Source organism: Colletes latitarsis, unplaced genomic scaffold (genome assembly GCF_051014445.1).
Source record: "Colletes latitarsis isolate SP2378_abdomen unplaced genomic scaffold, iyColLati1 scaffold0006, whole genome shotgun sequence".
Taxonomy (NCBI): domain Eukaryota; kingdom Metazoa; phylum Arthropoda; class Insecta; order Hymenoptera; family Colletidae; genus Colletes; species Colletes latitarsis.
Window position 1 is genome coordinate 1,988,345 of NW_027488366.1, and position 10,210 is coordinate 1,998,554.

Here is a 10,210-nt window from a genome sequence, read left to right on the forward strand (position 1 = left end):
CCACATTACTACGTGATTCAAACACGAAAAAAACCCAGGATGTGGCCAACAAGTATGCGAAGAAGGCAAAATCATGAGCCAGATGCGGGCATATCCGGGACCTAACCCAGACCTAACCGGTGTTATCCTCTGAAATATTGATCGAAACCAGGTTTAATTGACTGCCTCAGTGTGGTACCACATTACTACGTGATTCAAACACGGAAAAAACCCAGGATCTGGCCCACAAGTTTGCGAAAAAGGCGAAAGTATAAGCCAGATGCGCGCATAACACAGACCCAACCCAGACCTAACCGGTGTTATCCTCTAAAATATTGATCGAAACCAGGTTTAATTGACTGCTTCAGTGTGTTACCACATTACTACGTGATTCAAACACGAAAAAAACCCAGGATCTGGCCAACAAGTATGCGAAGAAGGCAAAATCATGAGCCAGATGCGGGCATAACCCCGACCTAGCCCAGACGTAACCGGTGTTATCCTCTAAAATATTGATCGAAACCAGGTTTAATTGACTCCTTCAGTGTGTTACCACATTACTACGTGATTGAAACACGGTAAAAACCCAGAATCTGGCCAACAAGTATGCGAAGAAGGCAAAATCATGAGCCAGATGCGGGCATAACCCAGACCTAACCCAGACCTAACCGGTGTTATCCTGTGAAATATTGATCGAAACCAGGTTTAATTGACTGCTTCAGTGTGTTACCACATTACTACGTGATTCAAACGCGAAAAAACCCAGGATCTGGCCAACAAGTATGCGAAGAAGGCAAAATCATGAGCCAGATGCGGGCATAACCCAGACCTAACCCAGACCTAACCGGTGTTATCCTCTGAAATATTGGTCGAAACCAGGTTTAATTGACTGCCTCAGTGTGCTACAACATTACTACGTGATTCAAACACGGAAAAAACCCAGGATCTGGCCAACAAGTTTGCGAAAAATGCGAAAGTATAAGCCAGATGCGCGCATAACACAGACCTAACCCAGACCTAACCGGTGTTATCCTCTAAAATATTGATCGAAACCAGGTTTAATTGACAGTTTCAGTGTGTTACCACATTACTACGTGATTCAAACACAAAAAAACCCAGGATCTGGCCAACAAGTATGCGAAGAAGGCAAAATCATGAGCCAGATGCGGGCATAACCCAGACCTAACCCAGTCCTAACCGGTGTTATCCTCTAAAATATTGATCGGAGCCAGGTTTAATTGACTGCTTCAGTGTGTTACCACATTACTACGTGATTCAAACACGAAAAAAACCCAGGATCTGGCCAACAAGTATGCGAAGAAGGCAAAATCATGAGCCAGATGCGGGCATAACCCAGACCTAACCCAGTCCTAACGGGTGTTATCCTCTAAAATATTGATCGAAGCCAGGTTTAATTGGCTGCTTCAGTGTGTTACCACATTACTACGTGATTCAAAAACGAAAAAAACCCAGGATCTGGCCAACAAGTATGCGAGGAAGGCAAAATCATGAGCCAGATGCGGGCATAAACCAGACCTAACCCAGACCTAACCGGTGTTATCCTCCAAAATATTGATCGAAACGAGGGTTAATTGACTGCTTCATTGTGTTACCACATTACTACGTGATTCAAACACGGTAAAAAGCCAGGATCTGGCCAACAAGTATGCGAAGAAGGCAAAATCATGAGCCAGATGCAGGCATAACCCAGACCTAACCCAGACCTAACCGGTGTTATCCTGTGAAATATTGATCGAAACCAGGTTTAATTGACTGCCTCAGTGTGGTACCACATTACTACGCGATTTAAACACGGTAAAAACCCAGGATCTGGCCAACAAGTTTGCGAAAAAGGCAAAATCATGAGCCAGATGCGGGCATAACCCAGACCTACCCAGACATAACCGGTGTTATCCTCTAAAATACTGAGCGAAACGACGTTTAATTGACTCCTTCAGTGTGTTACCACATAACTACGTGATTCAAACACGAAAAAAACCCAGGATCTGGCCAACAAGTATGCGAAGAATGCAAAATCATGAGCCAGATGCGGGCATAACCCAGACCTAGCCCAGACGTAACCGGTGTTATCCTCTAAAATATTGATCGAAATCAGGTTTAATTGACTGCTTCAGTGTGTTACCACATTACTACGTGATTCAAACACGAAAAAAACCCAGGATCTGGCCAACAAGTATGCGAAGAAGGCAAAATCATGAGCCAGATGCGGGCATAACCCAGACCTATCCCAGACCTAACCGGCGTTATCCTCTAAAATATTCATCGATACCAGGTTTAATTGACTCCTTCAGTGTGTTACCACATTACTACGTGATTCAAGCACGAAAAAAACCCAGGATCTGGCCAACAAGTATGCGAAGAAGGCAAAATCATGAGCCAGATGCGGGCATAACCCAGACATAACCCAGACCTAACCGGTGTTATCCTCTAAAATATTGATCGAAACCAGGCTTAATTGACTGCCTCAGTGTGGTACCACATTACTACGTGATTGAAACACGGTAAAAACCCAGGATCAGGCCAACAAGTATGCGAAGAAGGCAAAATCATGAGCCAGATGCGGGCATAACCCAGACCTAACCCAGACCTAACCGGTGTTATCCTGTGAAATATTGATCGAAACCAGGTTTAATTGACTGCTTCAGTGTGTTACCACATTACTACGTGATTCAAACGCGAAAAAAACCCAGGATCTGGCCAACAAGTATGCGAAGAAGGCAAAATCATGAGCCAGATGCGGGCATATCCCGGACCTAACCCAGACCTAACCGGTGATATCCTCTGAAATATTGATCGAAACCAGGTTTAATTGACTGCCTCAGTGTGGTACCACATTACTACGTGATTCAAACACGAAAAAAACCCAGGATCTGGCCAACAAGTATGCGAAGAAGGCAAAATCATGAGACAGATGCGGGCATAACACAGACCTAACCCAGACCTAACCGGTGTTATCCTCTAAAATATTGATCGAGACCAGGTTTAATTGACTGCCTCAGTGTGGTACCACATTACTACGTGATTCAAACACGGTAAAAACCCAGGATCTGGCCAACAAGTTTGCGAAAAATGCAAAATCATGAGCCAGATGCGGGCATAACCCAGACCTAACCCAGACTTAACCGGTGTTATTCTCTAAAATACTGAGCGAAACGAGGTTTAATTGACTCCTTCAGTGTGTTACCATATAACTACGTGATTCAAACACGAAAAAAACCCAGGACCTGGCCAACAAGTATGCGAAGAAGGCAAAATCATGAGCCAGATGCGGGCATAACCCAGACCTAACCCAGACCTAACCGGTGTTATCCTCTAAAATATTGATCGAAACCAGGTTTAATTGACTCCTTCAGTGTGTTATCACATTACTACGTGATTCAAGCACGAAAAAAACCCAGGATCTGGCCAACAAGTATGCGAAGAAGGCGAAAGTATAAGCCAGATGCGCGCATATCCCAGACCTAACCCAGACCTAACCGGTGTTATCGTCCTAAATATTGATCGAAACCAGGGTTAATTGACTGCCTCAGTGTGGTGCCACATTACTACGTGATTCAAACACGGAAGAAACCCATGATCTGCAACAAGTTTGCGAAAAAGGCGAAAGTATAAGCCAGATGCGCGCATATACCGGACCTAACCCAGACCTAACCGGTGTTATCCTCTAAAATATTGATCGAAACCAGGTATAATTGACTGCTTCAGTGTGTTACCACATTACTACGTGATTCAAACACGAAGAAAACCCAGGATCTGGCCAACAAGTATGCGAAGAAGGCAAAATCATGAGCCAGATGCGGGCATAACCCAGACCTAACCCAGACCTAACCGGTGTTATCCTCCAAAATATTGATCGAAACCAGGGTTAATTGACTGCTTCATTGTGTTACCACATTACTACGTGATTCAAACACGGTAAAAACCCAGGATCTGGCCAACAAGTATGCGAAGAAGGCAAAATCATGAGCCAGATGCGGGCATAACCCAGACCTAACCCAGACCTAACCGGTGTTATCCTGTGAAATATTGATCGAAACCAGGTTTAATTGACTCCTTCAGTGTGTTACCACATTACTACGTGATTCAAACACGAAAAAAACCCAGGACCTGGTCAACAAGTATGCGAAGAAGGCAAAATCATGAGCCAGATGCGGGCATAACCCAGACCTAACCCAGACCTAACCGGTGTTATCCTCTAAAATATTGATCGAAACCAGGTTTAATTGACTCCTTCAGTGTGTTATCACATTACTACGTGATTCAACCACGAAAAAAACCCAGGATCTGGCCAACAAGTATGCGAAGAAGGCAAAATCATGAGCCAGATGCGGGCATAACCCAGACCTAACCCAGACCTAACCGGTGTTATCCTGTGAAATATTGATCGAAACCAGGTTTAATTGACTGCCTCAGTGTGGTACCACATTACTACGTGATTCAAACACGGAAAAAACCCAGGATCTGGCCAACAAGTTTGCGAAAAAGGCAAAATCATGAGCCAGATGTGGGCATAACCCTGACCTAACCCAGACCTAACCGGTGTTATCCTCTGAAATATTGATCGAAACCAGGTTTAATTGACTGCCTCAGTGTGGTACCACATTACTACGTGATTCAAACACGGTAAAAACCCAGGATCTGGCCAACAAGTATGCGAAGAAGGCAAAATCATGAGCCAGATGCGGGCATAACCCAGACCTAACCCAGACCTAACCGGTGTTATCCTGTGAAATATTGATCGAAACCAGGTTTAATTGACTCCTTCAGTGTGTTACCACATTACTACGTGATTCAAACACGAAAAAAACCCAGGACCTGGCCAACAAGTATGCGAAGAAGGCAAAATCATGAGCCAGATGCGGGCATAACCCAGACCTAACCCAGACCTAACCGGTGTTATCCTCTGAAATATTGATCGAAACCAGGTTTAATTGACTGCCTCAGTGTGCTACAACATTACTACGTGATTCAAACACGGAAAAAACCCAGGATCTGGCCAACAAGTTTGCGAAAAAGGCAAAATCATGAGCCAGATGTGGGCATAACCCTGACCTAACCCAGACCTAACCGGTGTTATTCTCTGAAATATTGATCGAAACCAGGTTTAATTGACTGCCTCAGTGTGGTACCACATTACTACGTGATTCAAACATGGTAAAAACCCAGGATCTGGCCAACAAGTATGCGAAGAAGGCAAAATCATGAGCCAGATGCGGGCATAACCCAGACCTAACCCAGACCTAACCGGTGTTATCCTCTGAAATATTGATCGAAACCAGGTTTAATTGACTGCCTCAGTGTGCTACAACATTACTACGTGATTCAAACACGGAAAAAACCCAGGATCTGGCCAACAAGTTTGCGAAAAAGGCAAAATCATGAGCCAGATGTGGGCATAACCCTGACCTAACCCAGACCTAACCGGTGTTATTCTCTGAAATATTGATCGAAACCAGGTTTAATTGACTGCCTCAGTGTGGTACCACATTACTACGTGATTCAAACATGGTAAAAACCCAGGATCTGGCCAACAAGTATGCGAAGAAGGCAAATTATGAGCCAGATGCGGGCATAACCCAGACCTAACCCAGACCTAACCGGTGTTATCCTGTGAAATATTGATCGAAACCAGGTTTAATTGACTCCTTCAGTGTGTTACCACATTACTACGTGATTCAAACACGAAAAAAACCCAGGACCTGGCCAACAAGTATGCGAAGAAGGCAAAATCATGAGCCAGATACGGGCATTACCCAGACCTAACCCAGACCTAACCGGTGTTATCCTCCAAAATATTGATCGAAACCAGGGTTAATTGACTGCTTCATTGTGTTACCACATTACTACGTGATTCAAACACGGTAAAAACCCAGGATCCGGCCAACAAGTATGCGAAGAAGGCAAAATCATGAGCCAGATGCGGGCATAACCCAGACCTAACCCAGACCTAACCGGTGTTATCCTGTGAAATATTGATCGAAACCAGGTTTAATTGACTCCTTCAGTGTGTTACCACATTACTACGTGATTCAAACACGAAAAAAACCCAGGACCTGGCCAACAAGTATGCGAAGAAGGCAAAATCATGAGCCAGATGCGGGCATAACCCAGACCTAACCCAGACCTAACCGGTGTTATCCTCTAAAATACTGAGCGAAACGAGGTTTAATTGACTCCTTCAGTGTGTTACCACATAACTACGTGATTCAAACACGAAAAAGCCCAGGATCTGGCCATCAAGTATGCGAAGAATGCAAACTCGTGAGCCAGATGCGGGCATAACACAGACCTAACCCAGACCTAACCGGTGTTATCTTCTAAAATATTGATCGAAACCAGGTTTAATTGACTCCTTCAGTGTGTCACCACATTACTACGTGATTCAAGCACGAAAAAAACCCAGGATCTGGCCAACAAGTATGCGAGGAAGGCAAAATCATGAGCCGGATGCGGGCATAACCCAGACCTAACCCAGACCTAACCGGTGTTATCCTCTAAAATATTGATCGAAACCAGGTTTAATTGACTGCATCAGTGTGGTACCACATTACTACGTGATTGAAACACGGTAAAAGCCAGGATCTGGCCAACAAGTATGCGAAGAAGGCAAAATCATGAGCCAGATGCGGGCATAACCCAGTCCTAACCCAGACCTAACCGGTGTTATCCTGTGAAATATTGATCGAAACCAGGTTTAATTGACTGCCTCAGTGTGGTACCACATTACTACGTGATTCAAACACGGTAAAAACCCAGGATCTGGCCAACAAGTATGCGAAGAAGGCAAAATCATGAGCCAGATGCGGGCATAACCCAGACCTAACCCAGTCCTAACCGGTGTTATCCTCTAAAATAGAGATCGAAACCAGGTTTAATTGACTGCCTCAGTGTGGTACCACATTACTACGTGATTGAAACACGGTAAAAACCCAGGATCTGGCCAACAAGTATGCGAAGAAGGCAAAATCATGAGCCAGATGCGGGCATAACCCAGACCTAACCCAGACCTAACCGGTGTTATCCTGTAAAATATTGATCGAAACCAGGTTTAATTGACTGCCTCAGTGTGGTACCATATTACTACGTGATTCAAACACGGTAAAAACCCAGGATCTGGCCAACAAGTATCCGAAGAGGGCAAAATTATGAGCCAGATGCGGGCATAACCCAGACCTAACCCAGACCTAACCGGTGTTATCCTCTAAAATATTGATCGAAACCAGGTTTAATTGACTCCTTCGGTGAGTTACCACATTACTACGTGATTCAATCACGAAAAAAACCCAGGATCTGGCCAACAGGTATGCGATGAAGGCAAAATTATGAGCAAGATGCGGGCATAACCCAGACCTAGACCAGACGTAACCGGTGTTATCCTCTAAAATATTGATCGAAACCAGGTTTAATTGACTCCTTCAGTGTGTTACCACATTACTACGTGATTCAAACACGAAAAAAACCCAGGATCTGGCCAACAAGTATGCGAAGAAAGCAAAATCATGAGCCAGATGCGGGCATAACCCAGACCTAACCCAGACCTAACCGGTGTTATCCTCTAAAATATTGATCGAAACCAGGTTTAATTGACTCCTTCGGTGAGTTACCACATTACTACGTGATTCAATCACGAAAAAAACCCAGGATCTGGCCAACAGGTATGCGAAGAAGGCAAAATTATGAGCAAGATGCGGGCATAACCCAGACCTATCCCAGACCTAACCGGTTGTTATCCTCTAAAATATTGATCGAAACCAGGTTTAATTGACTCCTTCGGTGAGTTACCACATTACTACGTGATTCAATCACGAAAAAAACCCAGGATCTGGCCAACAGGTATGCGAAGAAGGCAAAATTATGAGCAAGATGCGGGCATAACCCAGACCTAGACCAGACGTAACCGGTGTTATCCTCTAAAATATTGATCGAAACCAGGTTTAATTGACTGCCTCAGTGTGGTACCATATTACTACGTGATTCAAACACGGTAAAAACCCAGGATCTGGCCAACAAGTATCCGAAGAGGGCAAAATTATGAGCCAGATGCGGGCATAACCCAGACCTAACCCAGACCTAACCGGTGTTATCCTCTAAAATATTGATCGAAACCAGGTTTAATTGACTCCTTCGGTGAGTTACCACATTACTACGTGATTCAATCACGAAAAAAACCCAGGATCTGGCCAACATGTATGCGAAGAAGGCAAAATTATGAGCAAGATGCGGGCATAACCCAGACCTAGACCAGACGTAACCGGTGTTATCCTCTAAAATATTGATCGAAACCAGGTTTAATTGACTCCTTCAGTGTGTTACCACATTACTACGTGATTCAAACACGAAAAAAACCCAGGATCTGGCCAACAAGTTTGCGAAAAAGGCAAAATCATGAGCCAGATGCGGGCATAACCCAGACCTAACCCAGACCTAACCGGTGTTATCCTCTGAAATATTGATCGAAACCAGGTTTAATTGACTGCCTCAGTGTGCTACAACATTACTACGTGATTCAAACACGGAACAACCCAGGATCTGGCCAACAAGTTTGCGAAAAAGGCAAAATCATGAGCCAGATGCGGGCATAACCCAGACCTAACCCAGACCTAACCGGTGTTATCCTCTAAAATATTGATCGAAACCAGGTTTAATTGACAGTTTCAGTGTGTTACCACATTACTACGTGATTCAAACACGAAAAAAACCCAAGATCTGGCCAACAAGTATGCGAAGAAGGCAAAATCATGAGCCAGATGCGGGCATAACCCAGACCTAACCCAGACCTAACCGGTGTTATCCTCTGAAATATTGATCGAAACCAGGTTTAATTGACTGCCTCAGTGTGCTACAACATTACTACCTGATTCAAACACGGAAAAATCCCAGGATCTGGCCAACAAGTTTGCGAAAAAGGCAAGATCATGAGCCAGATGCGGGCATAACCCAGACCTAACCCAGACCTAACCGGTGTTATCCTCTAAAATACTGTGCGAAACGAGGTTTAATTGACTCCTTCAGTGTGTTACCACATAACTACGTGATTCAAACACGAAAAAAACCCAGGATCTGGCCATCAAGTATGCGAAGAATGCTAACTCGTGAGCCAGATGCGGGCATAACACAGACCTAACCCAGACCTAACCGGTGTTATCTTCTAAAATATTGATCGAAACCAGGTTTAATTGACTCCTTCAGTGTGTCACCACATTACTACGTGATTCAAGCACGAAAAAAACCCAGGATCTGGCCAACAAGTATGCGAAGAAGGCAAAATCATGAGCCGGATGCGGGCATAACCCAGACCTAACCCAGACCTAACCGGTGTTATCCTCTAAAATATTGATCGAAACGAGGTTTAATTGACTCCTTCAGTGTGTTACCATATAACTACGTGATTCAAACACGAAAAAAACCCAGGATCTGGCCAACAAGTATGCGAAGAATGCAAAATCATGAGCCAGATGCGGGCATAACCCAGACCTGGCCCAGACGTAAACGGTGTTATCCTCTAAAATATTGATCGAAACCAGGTTTAATTGACTCCTTCAGTGTGTTACCACATTACTACGTGATTCAAACACGAAAAAAACCCAGGATCTGCAACAAGTTTGCGAAAAAGGCGAAAGTATAAGCCAGATGCGTGCATATCCCAGACCTAACCCAGACCTAACCGGTGTTATCCTCCTAAATATTGATCGAAACCAGGGTTAATTGACTGCCTCAGTGTGGTGCCACATTACTACGTGATTCAAACACGGAAGAAACCCATGATCTGCAACAAGTTTGCGAAAAAGGCGAAAGTATAAGCCAGATGCGCGCATATACCGGACCTAACCCAGACCTAACCGGTGTTATCCTCAAAAATATTGGTCGAAACCAGGTTTAATTGACTGCTTCAGTGTGTTACCACATTCCTACGTGATTCAAACGCGAAAAAAACCCAGGATCTGGCCAACAAGTATGCGAAGAAGGCAAAATCATGAGCCAGATGCGGGCATAACCCAGACCTAACCCAGTCCTAACCGGTGTTATCCTCTAAAATAGAGATCGAAACCAGGTTTAATTGACTGCCTCAGTGTGGTACCACATTACTACGTGATTGAAACACGGTAAAAACCCAGGATCTGGCCAACAAGTATGCGAAGAAGGCAAAATCATGAGCCAGATGCGGGCATAACCCAGACCTAACCCAGACCTAACCGGTGTTATCCTGTGA